Raw genomic sequence first — 22250 nt, 5'->3', positions numbered from 1 at the left:
AAGCAGGGGTTACTCTCTTCGGGTTCGATCCCTGCAGTCGGGAAGAACCCCTGGAGAAGGAAATGGCAACCCACTCCAGTATTCTTGACTGGGGAATCCCATGGGCAGAGGAGCCTGGCAGGCTACAGTCCAAGGGTCGCAAACAGCTGGACATGACTGAAGCAACTTGGCATGGCACGGCGTTACTCTCTAGTTGCAGTTCCCAGGCTTTTCATTGTCGTGGTTTCTCTTGTTTTGGAGAGTAGGCACGACCAGGGCTCAATAGTTGTGCTGAATGGGGCTTAGTTACTCTGTATCACATGGAATCTTCTCAGAGCAGGGATCAAACTCTTATCCCCAGCATTAGCAGGCAGATTCTTAACCACTGAACCACTTGGGAAGTCCCAACACTTACATTATTCCTTGCCCTCCCAAACCTCCAGACCCTTTCCTCCCTTTTGATGGTCTCATTTCTTACCCCATAGAAAAAGCAGCATGCTCACCTGCCTACCAGAATCTGAGCCACATATATAGCTTTGCTTTCCTGACAGAGAAAGGGCAACATTTCCTTCTTCTTCTTTTTTTTTTTGTGGGATCTTAGTTCCCTGACCAGTGATGGAACCCGTGGCCCCTGCAGTGAAAGCGCAGATTCCTAGCCACTGGACCACCTTGGAATTCCCAAGTGCAGCTTTTCCTGAAGGTGACAGGGCATCCCACCCTTGTCACTAGCTGGATGGCTTTCTTTCTCTTTATTGCATTGTGTTTTGTGTGGATGTGGGCAGATGGATTTTTTTCCTAGTTTACAATTGTTTGAGGTAAAATTTACATGTGATGAAATATACAAATTGGGATTAATAGATACAAGCTACTACATATAAAATAGATAAATAATAAGGTCCTGTTGTACAGCATAGGGAACTATGTTCAATACCTTGTAATAACCTATAATGGAAAAGAATATGAAAAGAATATATATATATATATATATACTTATATAGGGCTCAGTGGTAAAGAATCCACCTGCCAATCAGGAGACAGGAGTTTGATCTGGAAAGATCCCGCATACCTTGGAGCTACTAAGTCTGTGTACTACAAATACTGAGACCATGCTCGAGAGCCCAGGAACCACCACTGCTGAGCCCGTGAGCCTAGAGTCTGCGCCTCAACAAAAGAAGCCGACGCAATGAGAAGCCCACGCATCACAATGAAGAGTAGCCCTGCTCACCAGACGTAGAGACAAGCCCGCAGAGCATGAAGACCCAGCACAGCAAATAAATAAATAAATAAAATTATTTAAAGAAAGAATTGAAGATTGAAGGCAGAAGAAGAAGAGGGCAGCAGAGGATGAGAGGGTTATATAGCATCACCGACTCCATGGACATGAATTTGAGCAAACTGCGGGAGATAGTGGACGGGGAAGCCTGGTGGGCTGCCTTCCATGAGGTTGCAAAGAGTAGGACATGACTCGGCAACTGAACAACAACAACATTTTACAAAAGAATACATACATACATACATACATATATATATATATATATCTGAATATATATATATATATATCTGAATCACTTTGCTGTACACCAGAAACTAACACAGGGACTTCCCTGGTGGTCCAGTGGTGAAGAATCTGCTTTCCAATGCAGGGGATGTGGGTTCAATCCCTGGTTAGGGAACTAAGATCCCACGTGCTATGAAGCAACTAAGCTGGAGTGCCGCAACTACTGAGCCTGCAAGCTCTAGAACCTGTGCTCCACAACTAGAGAAGACCCTGCACGCTGTAACTAGAAAAAGCCTGAGTTCTTCATTGAAGACCCAGTGTGGCCAGAATTAAAACAAAACAAAACTAATACAATATTGTAAATCAACTATAGTTCAGTTTAAAAAAATATACAAATCCTGCATGAACATTTACTAAGTTTTGACCGCCTATGCTGGTTTAGGGCTTCCCTGGTGGCTCATCTGTAAAGAGTCAATTTATAAAAGGAAATATTTAAAAACAAGAGTACAATTTGATTCTGAAAGATTCTGTATGGGAAAAATTAGGGTCTTACATTCTAGATTATTTTATTTCCAAAAAATTAATTTCCTTGTTTTTGGCTGGGCTGGGGCTTCACTGCTACAAGCAGGCTTTCTCGAGTCGCAGGAACTGGGGGGCTGCTGTTCATTGCAGCGCGTGGGCTTCTCCTTTTGATGGCTTCTCTCGTTGCTGAGCACTGGCTCTAGAGCACAGGCTTCGTTAGTTGTGGCAAACAGATCTAGTCATCCCTCCGCGTGAAGGTTCTTCCTGTACCAGAGACTGCACTGCAGGTGAATTCTTAACCCCTGGACCACCCGGGAAGTCCTCTAGATTGCTTTATGTTACTCAGTTATAGTTTTTGCTTCTCCTTCAGTGTGACACAGAGAAAGAGCATGGATTTTGCAGTCAGTAGATTCAGATTCAAATCCTGATTCTATAACTTGAAAGTTGTGTGACATTGAATGAGTTACCGAATGTTTCTGGACCTCGCTTTCTTTAGGAGTGAAATGGAGATAATGGGCTTTATATTCCAGCCCATAATGAAGTGCCTGACCCAGGACTCAAGATGTGTTAAACAAGTGACTGAAAAGGGTCTGGAATGTTCCTGGTACATGGCCTGCATTTCATGATAAATCTTCCACACACTTATGTATGCCTGGTAATTTTTGATTGGATGTCAGTCTTCATAAATTTTGCCTTGTGGGTGATGGATTTTTTTGTGTTCCTATAAATATTCTTGAGTTTTATTCTGTGATGAAATTAAGTTACCTAGATATCTTTTGTGAACATTAACAAAAATGTAATTTCAAACGTAACGAGACACTTCAAGAATAGTACAAGGAACTTTTATGTACAATTTCCTCTGATTTACCAACTGTTAACATTTTTTCACTCTTTATCAAAATCTTTTTCTCTATTTCTCTATGAATGGAGAATAAATTGTATCCCAGGTGCCCTTCTACCTCTAAAGTGTTCAGTATGTATTTCTTAAGAACAAACACACTTTTTATTACAGTGATAGTAGTAGTATCAAAATAGAAATTTTAGTATTGTTGCAATATTATTTAATCTTCTGATAATATTTCAATTTTACTAGTTGTCCAAATGATGTTCATTATTAATAATTTGTTTCTGGTTTAGAAGACCAGATGAGAGTCTCTTTTAATCGAAGTCTGTACCTCAACCTTTTTTTTAAATTAATTAATTAATTTATTTATTTTTGCTGTGCTGACAGACCCGTGTCAGTGCAGGGGAGAAGTCCCAAATTCTGGACCACCAGGGAATTCCCCTTCAACCTTTACTTGTTTTTGAAGCCATTGGCAAATTTGGCAAATCCCAGCCACTCTTTTTTTTATACCAAATGTCTCTGTACTCACTTTCTTTATGAGTGGAATAGAGGTAATACCTTACATTCCAGCCCATAATGAAGTGCCTGACCCAGAACTCAAGATTTGTTAAACAAGTGACTGAATAACATCAGGAATGTTCCTGGTGCATGGCCTGGATTTAATGATAAATCTACACACTGAAGTGTGCCAGGTAATTAAAAAAAAAAAAAATTTAGTTTTAATTGGAGAATTATTGCTTTACAATATTGTGTTGGTTTCTGTCATACATCGACATGAATCAGCCATAGGTATACACATGTCCTGTCCCTCTTTAACCACCCTCCCACCTCCCACCCCATCCTACCCTTCTAGGTTGTCACAGAGCACTGGTCTGAGCTCCCTGAGTCATACACCGCATTCCCACTGGCCATCTAGCGTACACGTGGTAATATATGTGTCTCCATGCCACTCTCTCCATTGGTCCCAACCTCTCCTTCCCTCCCTGTGTCCACAAGTCTGTTCTCTATGTCTGCATCTCCGTTGCTGCCCTGCAGGTTGATTCATTGGTATTATCTTTCTAGATTCCATATAGACACGTTAATATATGATATTTGTCTTTCTGACTTCGTATAATAGGCTCTAGGTTCATCCACCTCATTAGAACAAACTCAAAAGCATTCCTTTTTTACAGCCAAGTAACATTCCATTGTGAATATGTACCACTTCTTTATCCATTTGTCTGTTGATGGTCATCTAGGTTGCTTCCATGTCCTATCGCTTGTAAATAGTGCCACAATGAACATTGTGGTTCGTTTCTTTTCAGTTATGGTATTATCAGGGTGCATGCCCAGTAAGTGGGATTGCTGGGTCATATGGTAGCTTTATTCTTAATTTTCTGAGGACTCTCCACACTGTCTTCAATAGTGGCTGTATCAATTTGCATTTCCATCAACAGTGCAAGAAGATTCCCTTTTCTCTACATTATCTCCAACGTTTATTGTTTGTAGACTTTTGATGATGGCCATTCTGACCAGTGTGAAATGGTAGCTCAATGTGGTTTTGATTTTCATTTCTCTAATAATGAGTGATATTGGTCATCTTCTCATGTATTTGTTAACCATCTGTATGTCTTTGGAGAAATGTGTGTTTAGGTCTTCTGCCTACTTTTTGGTTGGGTTGTTTGTTTTTTGGGTATTGAGTTGCATGAACTGCTTGTAAATGTTGGAGATAATCCTTTGTCAGTTGTTTCATTTGCTATTATTTTTTCCCATTCTGAGGGTTGTCCTTTCACCTTGTTTATAGTTTCCTTTGTTGTGAAAGAGCCTTTAAGTTTAATAAGGACCCATTTGTTTATTTTTGTTTTTTTCCATTACTCTAGGAGGTGGGTCATAGAGGATCTTGGAGTGATTTATGTCCAAGAATGTTCTGCCTATGTTCTCATCTAAGAATTTTATGGTTTCTGCCTGGTAATTTTTGATTGGATGTCAGTCATTGTAAATTTTACCTTGTCAGTACTGGATATTTTTGTGTTCCAATAAATATTCTTGAGTTTTATTCTGTGATGAAGTTAAGTTACTTAGGAATCTTTTGTGAATATTTGAAAAGTATGTAATTCCAAACTTAATGAAAAGCTGCAAGTATAATGCAAGAAACTTTTATGCACATTTTCCTCTGACTCATCAATTGATAACATTTTGCCACCCTTTATCAGAGTCTCTCTTTTTCTCTATTTCCCTGAATTAGATAAATTGTTTGAGAATTAATTGTAGCCTTGGTGTCCTTATACCCCTAAAATATTCAATGAGTGTTTCCAAAGAAGGACACTTTTTATTACCTTGAGAGTAATATTATCAAAATAGAAAAGTTTAGAATTGATATTATTTAATCTTCTGGTAATATTTCCATTTTGGTAGTTGTCCAAATAATGTTCATTATAATAATTTTTTCTGGTTTGGAAGACCAGATGAGAGTCTCTTTTAATTGAAGACGGTTCCTCAATATTTTTTAAATTTAACTTTTATTTTTTGCTGTGCTAACAGACCCTTGTCAGTACAGGGGAGGAGTCCTAATCACTGGATCACCAAGGAATTCCTCTTCAACCTTTGATTTGTTTTTGAAGCCATTGGCAGATTTGGCAAATCCCTAGCCATCCATTTTGTATACTGGATATCTTTGTACCTCACTTTCTTTATGAGTGGAAGGGAGGTAATACTTTACATTCCAACCCATAATGAAGTGCCTGACCCAGAACTCAAGATTTGTTAAACAAATGACCGAATAGCATCAGGAATGTTCCTGGTACATGGCCTGCATTTCATGATAAAACTTCTACACACCTGTGTATGCCAGGTAATTTGTTTTTAAATTTATTTTTAACTGAAGGATAATGACAATATTGTATTGGTTTCTGCCATACATCAACATGAATCAGCCATAGGTATATCTATGTCCCCTCCCACTTGAACCTCCCTCCCACGTCCCCCTGCATCCCACTCTGCTTGGTTGTCACAGAGCACTGGTTTGAGCTCCCTGAGTCATAGAGCCAATTCCCATTAGCTGTCTGTTTTGCCATGGTGATGTCTGTGTTTCCATTGCTGCCTTGCAGATAGGTTCATCGTGCCATCTTTCTAGATTCCATACCTATGCGTTAATATATGATATTTGTCTTTCTGACATACTTCACTTTGTATATAATAGGTTCTAGGTTTGTCTAGCTCATTAGAATCTCATTCCTTTTTATAGCTGAGTAATGTTCCATTGTGAATAAGTACCACAACTTCTTTATCCATTCATCTATTGATGGACATCTAGGTTGCTTCCATGTCCTAGATTTTGTAAATAGTGCTGCAGTGAACCTTGGGGTCCATGTGTCTTTTTCAATTATGGTTTCCTCAGGGTAGATTCACAACAAACTGTGGAAAATTCTGAAAGAGATGGGAATAGCAGACCACCTGACCTGCCTCTTGAGAACCCTGTATGCAGGTCAGGAAGCAACAGTTAGAACTGGACATGGAACAACAGACTGGTTCCAAATAGGAAAAGGGGTATGTCAAGGTTGTATATTGTCACCCTGCTTATTTAACTTATATGCAGAGTACATCATGAGGAACGCTGGGCTGGAGGAAGCACAGGCTGGAATCAAGATTGCCAGGAGAAATATCAATAACCTCAGATATGCAGATGACACCACCCTTATGGCAGAAAGTGGAGAGGAACTCAAAAGCCTCTTGATGAAAGTGAAAGAGGAGAGTAAAAAGATTGGCTTGAAGCTCAACATTCAGAAAACAAAGATCATGGCATCTGGTCCCATCACTTTGTGGGAAATAGATGGGAAAACAGTGGAAACAGTGTCAGACTTTATTTTTTGGGCTCCAAAATCACTGTGGATGCTGATTGCAGCCATGAAATTAAAAGATGCTTACTCCTTGGAAGGAAAGTTATGACCAACCTAAACAGTATATTAAAAAGCAGAGACATTACTTTGCCAACCAAGGTCTGTCTAGTCAAGGCTATGGTTTTTCCCGTGGTCATGTATGGATGTGAGAGCTGGACTGTGAAGAAAGCTGATCGCCAAAGAATTGATGCTTTTGAACTGTGATGTTGGAGAACTCTTGAGAGTCCCTTGGACTGCAAGGAGATCCAACCAGTCCATTCTAAAGGAGATCAGTCCTGGGTGTTCATTGGAAGGACTGATGCTGAAGCTGAAACTGCAGTACTTTGGCCACCTCATGCGACGAGCTACTCACTGGAAAAGACTCTGATGCTGGGAGGGATTGGGGGCAGGAGGAGAAGGGGATGACAGAGAATACGATGGCTGTATGGCATCACTGACTTGATGGACATGGGTTTGAGTGAACTCTGGGAGTTGCTGATGGACAGGGAGGCCTGGCATGCTGTGATTCATGGGGTCGCAAAGAGTCAGACACGACTGAGTGACTGAACTGAACTGAGCAGGGTAGATGCCCAGTAGTGGGATTGCTGGATCATATGGTAGTTTTATTCTTAGTTTTTTAAGGACTCTCTATAATGTTCTCCATAGTGGTGTGTCAGTTTGCATTCCCACCAACAGTGCAAGAGGATTCTCCACAACCTCTCCAGCATTTATTGTTTGTAGAATTTTTGATGATGGCCATTCTAACTGGTGTGAGATGATAGCTCATTATAGTTTTGATTTGCATTTCTCTAATAATGAGTGATGTTGAGCATCTTCTCATGCATTTATTAACCATCTGTAGGTCTTTGGAGAAATGTGTGGTTAGGAGTTCTGCCCATATTTTGGTTGGGTTGTTTGTTTTTTGGTATTGCATGAGCTGCTTGTAAATGTTGGAGATTAATCCTTTGTCAGTTGTTTCATTTGCTATGATTTTTTTTTCCATTCTGAGGGTTTTCTCCTTGTTTACAGTTTCCTTTGGTATGTAAAAGCTTTTAATTTTAATTAGGTCTCATTTCGTAATTTTTGCTTCCATTACTCTAGGAGGTAGATCACAGAGAATCTTGCTGTGATTTATGTTATACAATGTTCTGCCTCTGTTTTCCTCTAATGTTTTATAGTTTCTACGTGGTAATTTTTGATTGGATGTCAGTTAATGCAAATTTTTCCTTGTTAGGTGCTGGATATTTTCGTGTTCCTGTAAATATTCTTGAGTTTTATTCTGTGATGAAGTTAAGTTACTCAGAAATCTCTTGTGAACTTTAAAAAACATATGTAATTCCAAACTTAATGAAAAGCTTCAAGAATAGTACAAGGAACTTTTATGTACATTTTCCTCTGATTCACCAATTGATAACATTTTGCTACACTCATCAAAGCCTCTCTTTTTCTCTATTTCTCTATGAATTATTTGAGAGTAAATTGTAGCCCAGGTGCCCTTATACCTCTAAAGTGTTCAGTGTTTATTTCCAAAGAACAAGGACACTTTTTATTACATTAGTAGTAATATTATCAAAATAGAAAAATTTAGTATTGATACAATATTATTTAATTTTCTGATAATGTTTTGATTTTACTAGTTGTCCAAAGAATATTTGTTATAGCATTTTTTTTTCCAGTGTGGAAGACCTAATAAGAATCTCTTTTAACCAAAGACTATTCCTCAACCTTAAATTTTTTTAATCTATTTTTTTTTAACTGAGCTGACAGACCCCTGTCATTGCAGGCACAGAATCCTAACCACTGGACCACTAGGGAATTCCCCTTCAACTTTTATTTGTCTTTGAAACCATTGACAAATTTGACAAGTACTAGTCATTCATTTTGTATACTGGCCCTTAATTTTGATCTTTATTTTTTCATGATTAAATTCATATTATGAACCTTTGGCAGGAAAATCACAGAGGCTTTGTTTTGTTCTTAGTGTATCATTTCAGGAAGTACCAGATATCATTTGACCAATTATTGGTGTTGTTAACTTTGAACATATGGTTAAGAGTAGGTGAAGGTCTTCCAGAATTTTTCATTGTGCAGTTATTTCCCTTCGTAATGAACACAGGTTCCCTCCTACTTAATTCACTTTCTTACCTTGGATTCCTACAGAGCTTGACCTCCAGTTCTCCTCCAACCTCAGTGACTGCTCCTTATTGTGTCCCCCTCATCTCTCTGACTTCCAAATGTTGGAGCTCAGTCCTTGAATCAATTCTCTTTTCTCTAGTATTCTTTCCCTAGTTTATCTCTTCCAGACCGACGACTGTATTTATTTATTGTTGGCTGCCCTGAGTCTTCATCTCTGCCAGCAGGCTTTCTCTAGTTGTGGCAAGTGAGGACTACTCTTTCTTGGGGTCGCATTCTGGTGGCTTCTTTTATTGCGGAGCATGGGCTCCAGGTGCCCAGCCTTCAGTAAATGCAGCACGCGGGCTCAGTAGTTGTGGTGCATGGGCTTAGTTCCTCCAGGGCATGTGGGATCTTTCCAGACCAGGGATCAACCCTGTGACCCCTTCATTGGCAGGCAGATTCTTATCCACAAGTTGAGCCTTAGGACCGTAAATACCGTATACTGATGCTGCTAAGTCACTTCAGTCGTGTCCGACTCTGTGTGACCCCATAGACAGAAGCCCACCAGGCTCCCTCAACTCTGGGATTCTCCAGGCAAGAACACTGGAGTGGGTTGCCATTTCCTTCTCCAATGTGTGAAAGTGAAAACTGAAAGTGAAGTCACTCAGTCGTGTCCGACCCTTAGCGACCCCACGGACTGCAGCCTACCAGGCTCCTCCATCCATGGGACTTTCCAGGCAACAGCACTGGAGTGGCTTGCCATTGCCTTCTCCGGTATACTGATGAGTCCCAAATTTATCGCTCTACTCCAAGCTCTCCCCTGAGTTCCAGACTGTAATCAAGCTTAATAAATCCAAAACAGAACTCTTGATATCACACTCCACAACTGCTCTCCCCCAGGCTTCTCCTCAGACAATGAAACACAGAGAGTTTTCCATTATCTGGATCCTCTCAAACGCTTAGGTTCTACTTCTGCCATTTATCTTTCCTTCCTCTGCCTCCTCTGCTCTTGCTTCTTGCTCTTTCTCAGTGTATCAAGTTTATGTCACCTCAGGGCCTTTGCACTTACTGTTTCCCCGCCCTCTTCTCCCTCTCCCTATATTGATGTGGCTTGCCCCTCTCTTAGTCTGTGTGGGTTACTTTCACAAAAGCATCACAGGCTGGGTAGTTTATAAACAGTAGGAAAAAAAACTTGCTCACAGTTCTGAAGCCTGGAAGTCTGAGATCAGGGTGCTAGCATGGTCAGGTGGCAGCCCTTGTCCAGGTCTGAGACTTCTTGTGTCTTCAAGTGGTGAAAAGGGCTAGGGAGTTCTGAGATCTCTCTCTCTCTTTTTTAAGATATTTATTTATTTGGCTGCACCGAGTATTAGTTGCAGCATGGGACCTTCAGTCTTCATTAAAACATGCAGGCTCTTTAGTTGGGGCAGGTGGGATCTAGTTCTCTGATTAGAGATTGAACCTGGGTTCCCTGCATTAGGAGCATGGAGTCTTAGCCACTAGACCACCAGAAAATTCCCTGTAGTACATCCTTTATCAGTACACTAATCCCATCCATGAGATTAGTGATCCTCTCATGACTACATCACCTCCAAAGATCCCACCTACCAATATCATCACATTTGGCAACATATGAATTTGGGTGGGGGAACACATTCAGATGTGTCCTCATATTAGTTAGGCTTCAGTTCCATTATCACCAGTCCAGACAGTCCTTTCCTGACAAATTTGTCTAAATTACCAGCTTCTTACCCCATTGGCTTATCCAGCTTAATTATTTTCTTTATTGTAATTATTACTCTCTGAAATATTATGTTATTTGTTTGTGTTTCTAGAATCAGCTTTCCCCACTAGCATATCAGCTCAGTGAGAATGAAGGATTTGGTCAGTTACATTCAAAACCGTGTCCCCAGTGCCTGAGAGAATACCTGAGGTCAAGTAGAATATTAATAAATACTTGTTGAATCATTGACTGAATGAGTGAATTGAATGGGATCAGAGGCTGGTCTGCTTAAAAGTCTAGAGTCTTAAGACAGGAATTTGAAGGCATCTCAAATATGGTTGACTAAATTAAGAAGAAAACACACTGTTTGATTCCGTTTACGTGATGTTCAAGAACAGACTATGTGAATCTAAGGTGATAAAAGTCACAGTACTCATTATTGAAGCCCTAGCATCTAGAACCCATGTTTTGCAACGACAGAAGCCACCACAATGAGAAGCCTGTGCACTGCAATGAAGAATAGCCCCTGCTCACCCCAACTAGAGAAGACAGCCCATGCACTAACGAAGACCAGCACAGCCAAAAATAGATAAATTAATTAAAACAAAAAGAAATGGTAAATTTTGAAATATTTCCAGAGGCAAAGGAAAGTTGCAAATGTTACAGTTTTGTTCACCCTTCACCTGAATTCTCTTAATGAGAACATCTTGTGTAAGCACAGTACAATGTTCAAAACTAAAATAGTAAAAAAAAAAAAAACAAGCCAAAAAGAACTAAAATAGTGTTGGTGCACCACTCTTAGCTAAACCACAGACATCATATATTTATATTTCCCAGCTCTTCCACTATATTCTTTTTCTATTCTATTCCAGGATGCCGTCCAATATCTCAGATTGCATTTGTTCTTTGTGTTTTCTAAATCTCCTCTCTTTTGTAACAATTACTCAGTCTTAACCTTGACACTTAAGAAAAGTGCTTGTCAGTTTCTTGTAGAATGTGCCTCAGTCTGATATTTTAAAAAATATTTTCCTGATTTTTCTTTTCTGGTTTTTCTTATGATTACATTGGGATTGTGCATTTTTGGCAAGAATAGTATAGAAATGACGTGCCTTTCTTAGTTCATCCTATCAGGGAATATACTATGCTGTCCTCTGATATGTCTTATTACTGATAATGTCAACTTTGATCACTTGGTTAAGGTTTCTTTACTGTAAAGTTACTATATTTCTCTTTGTAATTAATAAATATCTGAAGGAATATATTTAAGACTATGCAAAATTCTGTTTCTCTTTGAACTTCTGCCCATGAATGTTGGCATCCATCAGTGGATCTCACACACAATTATTACTGTGGTGTTTGTTCTAAAAATGATTTTTTTATTTCCCTCATTCCTTCTACATTTACTTGTTAATAATTTAAAATATTTATATTTATTTATTTGGCTGCAACAAGTCTTTGTTGCATGCAGAATTTTTAGTTTCGAAATGCAGGATCTAGTTCCCTAACTGGGGATTGAACACGGGCCCCCTGCATTGGGAGCCACTGGATCACCAGAGAAGTCCCCCTTCTACATTTATTAACTGGAATTCTTCCATAAGGTAGAATTGTCTCTTCTTCTCAGTTTTTCATTTAGCCAATAGTTTATATCACTATGGTCTCTTATCCAAGAGACCATTTATTTTATTTCATGGATTATAATCCAATATTTTATTTATTTTGTTGCTCAGACTGTTTCAGCTTTGTCATTGCGAGCTCCTTCAGATTGGCTCCTGTTTCTTTTTGACATGCCCCATCTTTTTCAACTACTTCTTTTTTTCTGGCATCATAAATTGTTATATTTTCCCTTCCCCAGCCCTGGAATCAACCACTTCTCTAAGAAGTCTTGCTTCCTTTTTTTGGTAGGTGGAATTTAGAAACCAACATCTGGGTACTAGCTGTGCTCATTGCTGGTGGGATAGCCTTGCTTACTGGCCCTCTCAGTGGACGGAGCTTGATTTCTCTCTCTCAAAAACAATTCACATTGCTATCTTTGATTTCGGTCTAACAAACAGGTTCCATTCTAGCTTCCTCTATTGGAAAATTCTTTCCTTGATAGCAAAAGTTTGGCTCTCATTTTTACACTATATTTACTTATGTGTTCAACCTTCATATGTATATAAAATAGTCTCACAACTGCTAACCCATACCCAGTGAGAAATAAATTTAGATTGAGAGAACTTTATACAAAGAATTCTTTCTTTAAATTAATTTTTATTGAAGTATAGTTTATTTGCAATGGTCTGTTAGTTTCTGCTGTATGGCAGAGCGAATCAGTTATGCATGCACATATATCCACTGTTTTTTAGATTCTATTCCCACTGAATCATTGTGCTGCACACCTGAAATGAACACAACATTGTAAATTAACTATACTTCAATTTAAAAAATTGGGAGGATTTGGTGATGGAAAAAGCACTTAGTTGACTCCTGAGTGACCCCCTGAACTGCAGCTGGCCAGGCTCTTCTCTGGGTAGGATCCCCCAGGCAAGAATACTGGAGTGGGTTGCTATTTCCTCCTCCAGGGGATCTTCCTGACCCAGGGACTGAACCTGTGTCTTCTGTATCTCCTGCATTTGCGAGCAGATTCTTTATCACTGAGTCACCTGGGCAGTCCATTAATACCATGTGAAACACATAAAAAAAAACCTGGGAGGTGGTTGGGAAGGGCTGGCCCTTGTAGCCTCCCCATCTAGCCCTGGGGCCCAAGGTTTTCTGTTCCAGATGGACAGGGTCTAGGGGTATCGACAGGGCGGTGGACCGCTTGATGGCATAGAGCCACTACTGACTGGCCATTGTTGCCTGGAATCTCCAAGTGTTCAGAGGCTTCAGCTAGAGACCTGGGTGGAGTTTATTTGGCATTGAGCTTTGAGGCAGTCATTAAAAACATGATGTTCAAAACAAATTTGAAGGAACAGAGGGAAGAATTTGGTAATTTCTTAATTTCTTGGTAAATGCAGCTGGAATTAAAAGGGGTAAACTCTTAGTAAGGAAAAACGCTGAGAATATGCTATCTCTGCTTCATACTAACCTCCTGGGCTCCATGCTGACCTGTAGAGCTGCCATGAAGACGATGATTAAACAGCAGAGCAGGTCCATTGTGAATGTAGGAAGTATTATCGGTTTCAGAGGAAACTGGCCAGTTTATGCACAGTGTTAATAAAGGAGAATTAGTCCGATTTTCACTGGCTTTTGCTAAAGAAGTAGCAAGAAAGAAAATTAGGGTGAATGTAGTTGCACCAGGATTTGTTCACACGGATATGACAAAAAGACTTGAAAGGAAAACATTTAAAGAAAAATATTCCTCTTGGGAGGTTTGGAGACTCCCTTGATGTGGCCCATGTAGCTGTGTTTCCTTTATTTACTTATTTTTTAAAATACTCCAGATATTTATTAGAGAATGATCTAGCTTACTTTCAACATACTGACATTAAAAGAAAAGAGAAATAGAGCAGAGAATACATCCCAAATTGGATTTTGAGCAACATCCAGACTTAAACAGTGCTGGGAAGTCTTGTGTCACAGCACATCTGGAGTCCCAATTGGGAAAGGGTCCCAGGCAGCGCATGGGTGAGAATTCAAGGATGGCAGTTCCAGGTTCCATTTATAATCCCAGGGCAGATGCAGATCATTATCACCATCAACATGTGACCAAGTTGCAGCTCTGGTTTCATATTAATGCTGTTTGTTTTGTTGGGTAAAACTTGCAATGTAGTTAAGCCTAGGGCTTGGTAGGCCAGGCCCCCTCCAGGGGCTCAACCATCTCAAGATGTCTCCCCCATTTTACCTATGGTCATGCAAGTCTTGCACTCACAGCAGGCAGTCACTCACAGTCACTTCCAGTTAGGGCAGTGTCCAGGCAGATTAGAAGCAAGGTCAGAGGTCTACTCTGCTTTGTCCTTGAGGCCTAAACAAGAGTATTCATGTAATTTCCCTAACAGTTGGCCCCAGGATTGTTTAGGCTGAAGAACATAGGAACAAGGCAAAATAACACAAGCAGTCTTACTAATTCTATAGGTAACAATGTAGGACATGTTGTAGGTTTTAGTGAAAACCGTCCATTCACAGTTACTGATGGAGTGTTCCAATAAGCAGACTTTTCAAACTTGAGAAGCTGGTTCATACAGCAGTCCTTCCATTGCCTTTGTCAGTAAACGGGTGCAGTTATCAAAGTCTAGATAATATAACCACCTTTGCAAGCGTCGATGATTTTATGCTTCTATTGGCCAACAGTAGCACAGGTGAACACTTCAGTGTTGGCCAGGTGATATTTTTGTATTACCATTTGGAGATCCATTTGCTGCATTCGCAAGAAGCAAACTTAACAAGAGCAGTTCAGTTCAGTCACTCAATCGTGTCCGACTCTTTGCGACCCCATGGACTGCCGCACGCCAGGCCTCCCTGTCCGTCACCAACTCCCAAAGTTTACTCAAACTCACATCCACTGAGTCCGTGATGCCATCCAACCATCTCATCCTCTGTCGCACCCTTCTCCTGCCTTCAGTCTTTCCCAGCATCAGGGTCTTTTTCAATGAGTCAGTTCTTCCCATCAGGTGACCAAAGTATTGGAGCTTCAGCTGCAGGATCAGTCCTTCCAATGAATATTCAGGACTGATTTCCTTTAGGATGGACTGGTTGGATCTCCTTGCAGTCCTAGGGCCTCTCAAGAGTCTCCTGCAACACCACAGTTCAAAAATGTCAATTCGTTGGCCCTCAGCTTTCTTTATAGTCCAACGCCCACATCTATCCATACATGCTGCTGCTAAGTCACTTCAGTTGTGTCCGACTCTGTGCACCCCCATAGACGGCAGCCCACCAGGCTCCCCCGTCCCTGGGATTCTCCAGCAAGAACACAGGCGTGGGTTGCCATTTCCTTCTCCAATGCATGAAAGTGAAAAGTGAAAGTTAAGTTGCTCAGTCTTGTCCTACCCTCATGACCCCATGGACTGCAGCCTTCCAGGCTCCTCCATCCATGGGATTTTTCTAGGCAAGAGTACTGGAGTGGAGTGCCATTGGATTCTCCGATCCTTACATGACTACTGGAAAAACCATAGCTTTGAGTAGATGGACCTTTGTTGGCAAAGTAGTGTCTCTGCTTTTTATACACTGTCTAGGTTGGTCATAACTTTCCTTCCAAGGAGCAAGCTTCTTTTAATTTCATGGATGCAGTCACCATCCGCAGTGATTTTGCAGCCCCCCAAAATAAAGTCTGTCACTGTTTCCACTGTTTCCCCATCTTTTTGCCATGAAGTGATGGGACCAGATGTCAGAATCTTGATTTTCTGAATGTTGAGTTTTAAGCCAACTTTTTCACTCTCCTCTTTCACTTTCATCAAGAGGCTCTTTAGTTCTTCTTCGCTTTCTGCCATAAGGGTGGTGTCATCTGTGTATCTGAGGTTATTGATATTTCTTCCGGCAATATTGATTCCAGCATGAGCTTCATCCATCCCGGCATTTCTCATGATGTACTCTGCATATAAGTTAAATAAGCAGGGTGACAATATACAACCTTGATGTACTCCTTCCCTATCTGGAACCAGTCTACTGTTCCATGTCCAGTTCTAACTATTGCTTCTTGACCTGCATACAGATGTCTCAGGAGGCGAGTAAGGTGTTCTGGTATTCTCATCTCTTTAAGATTTTTCCACAGTTTGTTGCGATCCACACAGTCAAAGGCTTTGGCATAGTCAATAAAGCAGAAATAGATGTTTTTCTGGAACTCTCTTGCTTTTTTGATGACCCAGAGGATGTTGGCAATTTGATCTCTGGTTCCTCTGCCTTTTCTAAATCCAGCTTGAACATCTGGAAGTTCACGGTTCATGTACTGTTGAAGCTTGACTTGGAGAATTTCGATATGACTTTATTTGCGTGTGAGATGAGTGCAATTGTGCAGTAGTTTGAACATTCTTTGGCATTGCCTTTCTTTGGGATTGGATTGAAAACTGACCTTTTACAGTCCTGAGGCCACTGCTGAGTTTTCCAAATTTGCTGGCATATTGAGTGCAGCACTTTCATAGCATCATCTTTTAGGATTTGAAAGAGCTCAACTGGAATTCCATCACCTCCACTAGCTTTGTTCATAGTGATGCTTCCTAAGACTTCACATTCCAAGATGTCTGGCTCTAGGTGAGTGATCACACCATTGTGATTATCTGGGTTGTGAAGATCTTTTTTGTGTAGTTCTTCTGTGTATTCTTGCCACCTCTTCTTAATATTTTCTGCTTTTGTTCAGTTCAGTCGCTCAGTCGTGTCCAACTCTTTGCGACTCCATGAATCACAGCACGCCAGGCCTCCCTGTCCATCACCAATTCCCGGAGTTCACTCAAACTCATGTCCATCGAGTCGGTGATACCATCCAGCCATCTCATTCTCTGCTGTCCCCTTCTCCTCCCACCCCCAATCTTTCCCAGCATCAGAGTCTTTTCCAGTGAATCAACTCATCGCATGAGGTGGCTAAAGTATTGCAGCTTCAGCTTTAGCATCAGTCCTTCCAATGAACACCCAGGATTGATCTCCCTTAGAATGGACTGGTTGGATCTCCTGGCAGTACAAGGGACTCTCAAGAGTCTTCTCCAACACCACAGTTCAAAAGCATCAATTCTTCGGCGATCAGCTTTCTTCACAGTCTAACTCTCACATCCATACATGACCACCGGAAAAACCATAGCCTTGACTAGACGGACCTTTGTTGGCAAAGTAATGTCTCTGCTTTTCAATATATTATCAAGGTTGGTCATAACTTTCCTTCCAAGGAGTAAGCGTCTTTTAATTTCATGGCTGCAATCAGCAGCCGCAGTGATTTTGGAGCCCAAAAAAATAAAGTCTGACACTGTTTCCACTGTTTTTCCATCTATTTCCCATGAAGTGATGGGACCAGATGCCATGATCTTTGTTTTCTGAATGTTGAGCTTCAAGCCAATCTTTTCACTCTCCTCTTTCACTTTCATCAGGAGGCCTTTGAGTTCCTCTTCACTTTCTGCCATAAGGGTGGTGTCATCTGAATATCTGAGGTTATTGATATTTCTCCCAGCAATCTTGATTCCAGCTTGTGCTTCTTCCAGCCCAGCGTTCCTCATGATGTACTCTGCATATAAGTTAAATAAGCAGGGTGACAATATACAACCTTGTTTCTGTCCTTTATCGAGCCCATCTTTGCATGAAATGTTCCCTTGGTATCTCTACTTTCCTTGAAGAGATCTCTAGTCTTTCCCGTTCTATTGTTTTCCTCTATTTCTTTGCATTGATCCCTGAGGAATGCTTTCTTATCTTTCCTTGCTATTCTTTGGAACTCTGCATTCAGATGGGTATATCTTTCCTTTTCTCCTTTGCCTTTAGCTTCTCTTCTTTTCTCAGCTATTTGTAAAGCCTCCTCAGACAACCATTTTGCCTTTTTGCATTTCTTTTTCTTGGGGATGGTCTTGATCACTGCCTGCTGTACAATGTCACGAGCTTCTGTCCATAGTTCTTCGGGCACTCTGTCTATTTGATCTAATCTCTTGAATATATTTGTGACTTCCACTGTATAATCATAAGGGATTTGATTTAGATAATACCTGAATGGTCTAGTGGTTCTCCCTACTTTCTTCAACTTAAGTCTGAATTGGGCAATAAGGAGTTTCAGAGCCACAGTCAGCTCCTGGTCTCCTTTTTGCTGACTGTATACAGCTTCTCCGTCTTTGACTGCCAAGAGTATAATCAATCTGATTTCGGTGTTGACCATCTGGTGATGTCCATGTGTAGAGTCTTCTCTTGTGTTGTTGGAAGAGGGTGTTTGCTATGACCAGTGTGTTCTCTTGGAAAAACTCTGTTAGCCTTTGACCTGCTTCATTTTGTACTCCAAGGTCAAATTTGCCTATTACTCCAGGTATCTCTTGACTTCCTACTTTTGCATTCCAGTCCAGATGTAAGCTTTAGAAACAAAATTTAGTGTCCTTTTAAAAACTTGATTAAAATTTTAATAATATAATAGCAAGGAACTATCTCAGAAGTGAGTAATAAAACTAGAATTTAATGTTCAGTGAAACACAAACACTTTTCATTATGAGAGCAGTAACCCTGCAGCCAAGGAAGGCTTTATCCCATCAAATAAAAATGAGGTTTTTCAGGGAGACAAGAAAAGCCAAGGGGCTATCTTGGATTTCCTGTAACCCAGACAGATTTACAGCTAAAGCTTACCCATTTTAAATTTCCCAGTTTCGTCATTGTCGTGAAGTCGCTCAGTTGTGTCTGACTCTTTGCGACCCTGTGAACTATAGCCTACCAGGCTCCTCCCTCCATGGGATTCTCCAGGCAAGAGTACTGGAATGGGTTGCCATTTCCTTCCCCAGGAGGATCAAACTGGGGTCTCCTGCATTCCAGGCAGACGCTTTAACCTCTGAGCCACCAGGGAAAACTATTGCCATGTTTTAAGGACATCAGATAGCAATAGTCTAATGAAAGTGAAATTGTTCAGTCGTGTCCGACTCTTTGTGACCCCGTGGACTGTAGCCTACCAGGCTCCTCCATCCATGGAGTTTTCTAGGCAAGAGTACTGGAGTGGGTTGCCATTTCCTTCTCCAGGGGTCTTACCAACCCAGGGATCGAACCCGGGTCTCCTGCATTGCAGGCAGATGCTTTACTATCTGAGCCACCAGGAGGTCAAGTGAGGGGTTAATTTGTAGAAGCAAAAGGAGTTTTATCTACATGTACCATAGATCATTGTGAAATAATACTTATTTACTTTCCTGGAGAAGGAAATGGCAACCCACTCTGGTATTCTTGCCTGGAGAATCTCATGGACAGAGGAGCCTGGTGAACTGCAGCCTGTGGGGTTGCAAAACTTTATCATAGTAACAAAAGATTTTACAAGCAAATATAAATCACTTAAAGGCAAAGAAATTTACAATCTCTTATCAAAAGCTGCTTTCTAAGAAAACTTTGTTCTTTTAATAGAGAGAGAAAACCAAATTCCAGTCTGGGACCAGTTTACTGTTAAAAACAAAATTTCTTTATCTAGTTAATCTCATAAAGTCTTTTCCATAAATCTTGAATAAGTAGCAATATTCTTCTAAGGGCATGAGAGTGAAGCCATAGACAGCATGTTTAAAATGTAACTATACTGCATTTGATCTCCAGCAGCATACTGGGCACCTACCGGCCTGGGGAAATCCTCATTCAGTATCTTAGAGAAATAACTCCAGAAAGAATGAAGGGATGGAGCCAAAGCAAAACCAATACCCAGATGTGGATGTGACTGGTGATAGAAGCAAGGTCCGATGCTGTAAAGAGCAATATTGCATAGGAACCTGGAATGTCAGGTCCATGAATCAAGGCAAATTGGAAGCAGTCAAACAGGAGATGGCAAGAATGAACATAGACATTCTAGCAATCAGTGAGGTAAAATGGACTGGAAAGGGTGAATTTAACTCAGATGACCATTATATCTATTACTCTGGGCAGGAATCCTTTAGAAGAAATGGAGTAGCCATCATGGTCAACAAGAGAGTCTGAAATGCAGTACTTGGATGCAATCGTAAAAACGACAGAATGATTTCTGTTCATTTCCAAGGCAAACCATTCAATATTACAGTAATCCAAGCCTATGCCCCAACCGGTGACACTGAAGAAGCCGAAGTTGAACGGTTCTGTGAAGACCTACAAGACCTTTTAGAACATCCAAAAAGATGTCATTTTCATTATAGGGGACTGGAATGCAAAAGTAGGAAGTCAAGAAACATCTGGAGTAACAGGCAAATTTGGCCTTGGAGTACAGAATGAAGCAGGGCAAAGGCTAACAGAGTTTTGCCCAGAGAACACACTGGTCATAGCAAACACCCTCTTCCAACAACACAAGAGAAGACTCTACACATGGACATCACCAGATGGTCAACACCGAAATCAGATTGATTATATTCTTTGCAGCCAAAGATGGAGAAGCTGTATACAGTTAGCAAAAACAAGACCAGGAGCTGACTGTGGCTCAGATCATGAACTCCTTATTGCCAAATTCAGACTTAAATTGAAGAAAGTAGGGAAAACCACTAGACCATTCAGATATGACCTAAATCAAATCCCTTATGATTATACAGTGGAAGTGAGAAATAGATTTAAGGGACTAGATCTGATAGATAGAGTGCCTGATGAACTATGGATGGAGGTTTGTGACATTGTGCAGGAGACAGGGACCAAGACCATCCCCATGGAAAAGAAATGCAAAAAAGCAAAATGGCTGTCTGAGGAGGGATTACAAATAGCTGTGAAAAGAAGAGAAGCGAAAAGCAAAGGAGAAAAGGAAAGATATAAGCATCTGAATGCAGAGTTACGAAGAATAGCAAGGAGAGATAAGAAAGCCTTCTTCAGCGATCAATGCAAAGAGATAGAGGAAAGCAACAGAATAGGAAAGACAAGAGATCTCTTCAAGAAAGTTAGAGATACCAAGGGAACATTTCATACAAAGATGGGCTTGATAAAGGACAGAAATGGTATGGACCTAACCGAAGCAGAAGATATTAAGAAGAGATGGCAAGAATACACAGAAGAACTGTACAGAAAAGATCTTCACGACCAAGATAATCACGATGGTGTGATCACTCACCTAGAGCCAGACATCTTAGAATGTGAAGTCAAGTGGGCCTTAGAAAGCATCACTATGAACAAAGCTAATGGAGGTGATGGGATTTTAGTTGAGCTATTTCAAATCCTGAAAGATGATGCTGTGAAAGTGCTGCACTCAATATGCCAGCAAATTTGGAAAACTCAGCAGAGGTCACAGGACTGGAAAAGGTCAGTTTTCATTCCAATCCCAAAGAAAGGCAATGCCAAAGAATGCTCAAACTACCACACAATTGCACTCATCTCACACGCTAGTAAAGTCATGCTCAAAATTCTCCAAGCCAGGCTTCAGCAGTACATGAACCATGAACTTCCAGATGTTCAAGCAGGTTTTAGAAAAGGCAGAGGCACCAGAGATCAAATTGCCAACATCCGCTGGATCATGGAGAAAGCAAGAGAGTTCCAGAAAAACATCTATTTCTGCTTCATTGACTATGCCAAAGCCTTTGACTGTGTGAATCACAATAAACTGTGGAAAATTCTGAAAGAGATGGGAATCCCAGACCACCTGACCTGCCTCTTGAGAAACCTGTATGCAGGTCAGGAAGCAACAGTTAGAACTGGACATGGAACAACAGACTGGTTCCAAATAGGAAAAGGAGTACGTCGAGGCTGTATATTGTCACCCTGCTTATTTAACTTATATGCAGAGTTACATCATGAGGAACGCTGGGCTGGAAGACACACAGGCTGGAATCAAGATTGCCGGGAGAAATATCAATAACCTCAGATATGCAGATGGCAACACCCTTATGGCAGAAAGTGAAGAGGAACTCAAAAGCCTCTTGATGAAAGTGAAAGAGGAGAGTGAAAGGTTGACTTGAAGCTCAACATTCAGCAAACAAAGATCATGGCATCTGGTCCCATCACTTCATGGGAAATAGATGGGGAAACAGTGGAAACAGTGTCAGACTTTATTTTTTTGGGCTCCAAAATCACTGCAGATGCTGATTGCAGCCACGAAATTAAAAGACACTTACTCCTTGGAAGGAAAGTTATGACCAACCTAGACAGCATATTAAAAAGCAGAGACATTACTTTGCCAACAAAGGTCCGTCTAGTCAAGGCTATGGTTTTTCCGGTGGTCATGTA

General features: G+C 40.8%; 1 pseudogene; it reads left to right on the top strand.

The window, feature by feature from the left end:
- Positions 1-1085: 1085 nt before the first annotated feature.
- On the top strand, positions 1086-13922 carry LOC129547305 (3-oxoacyl-[acyl-carrier-protein] reductase pseudogene; annotated as a pseudogene).
- Positions 13923-22250: the final 8328 nt, after the last annotated feature.

This window comes from Moschus berezovskii, chromosome 22 (assembly GCF_049115385.1).
Source record: "Moschus berezovskii isolate FMDL1 chromosome 22, NW_MosBer_1.0, whole genome shotgun sequence".
Lineage (NCBI taxonomy): Eukaryota > Metazoa > Chordata > Mammalia > Artiodactyla > Moschidae > Moschus > Moschus berezovskii.
Note: the sequence above shows the minus strand (reverse complement) of the source record. Positions and strands in the feature narration are given on the sequence as shown.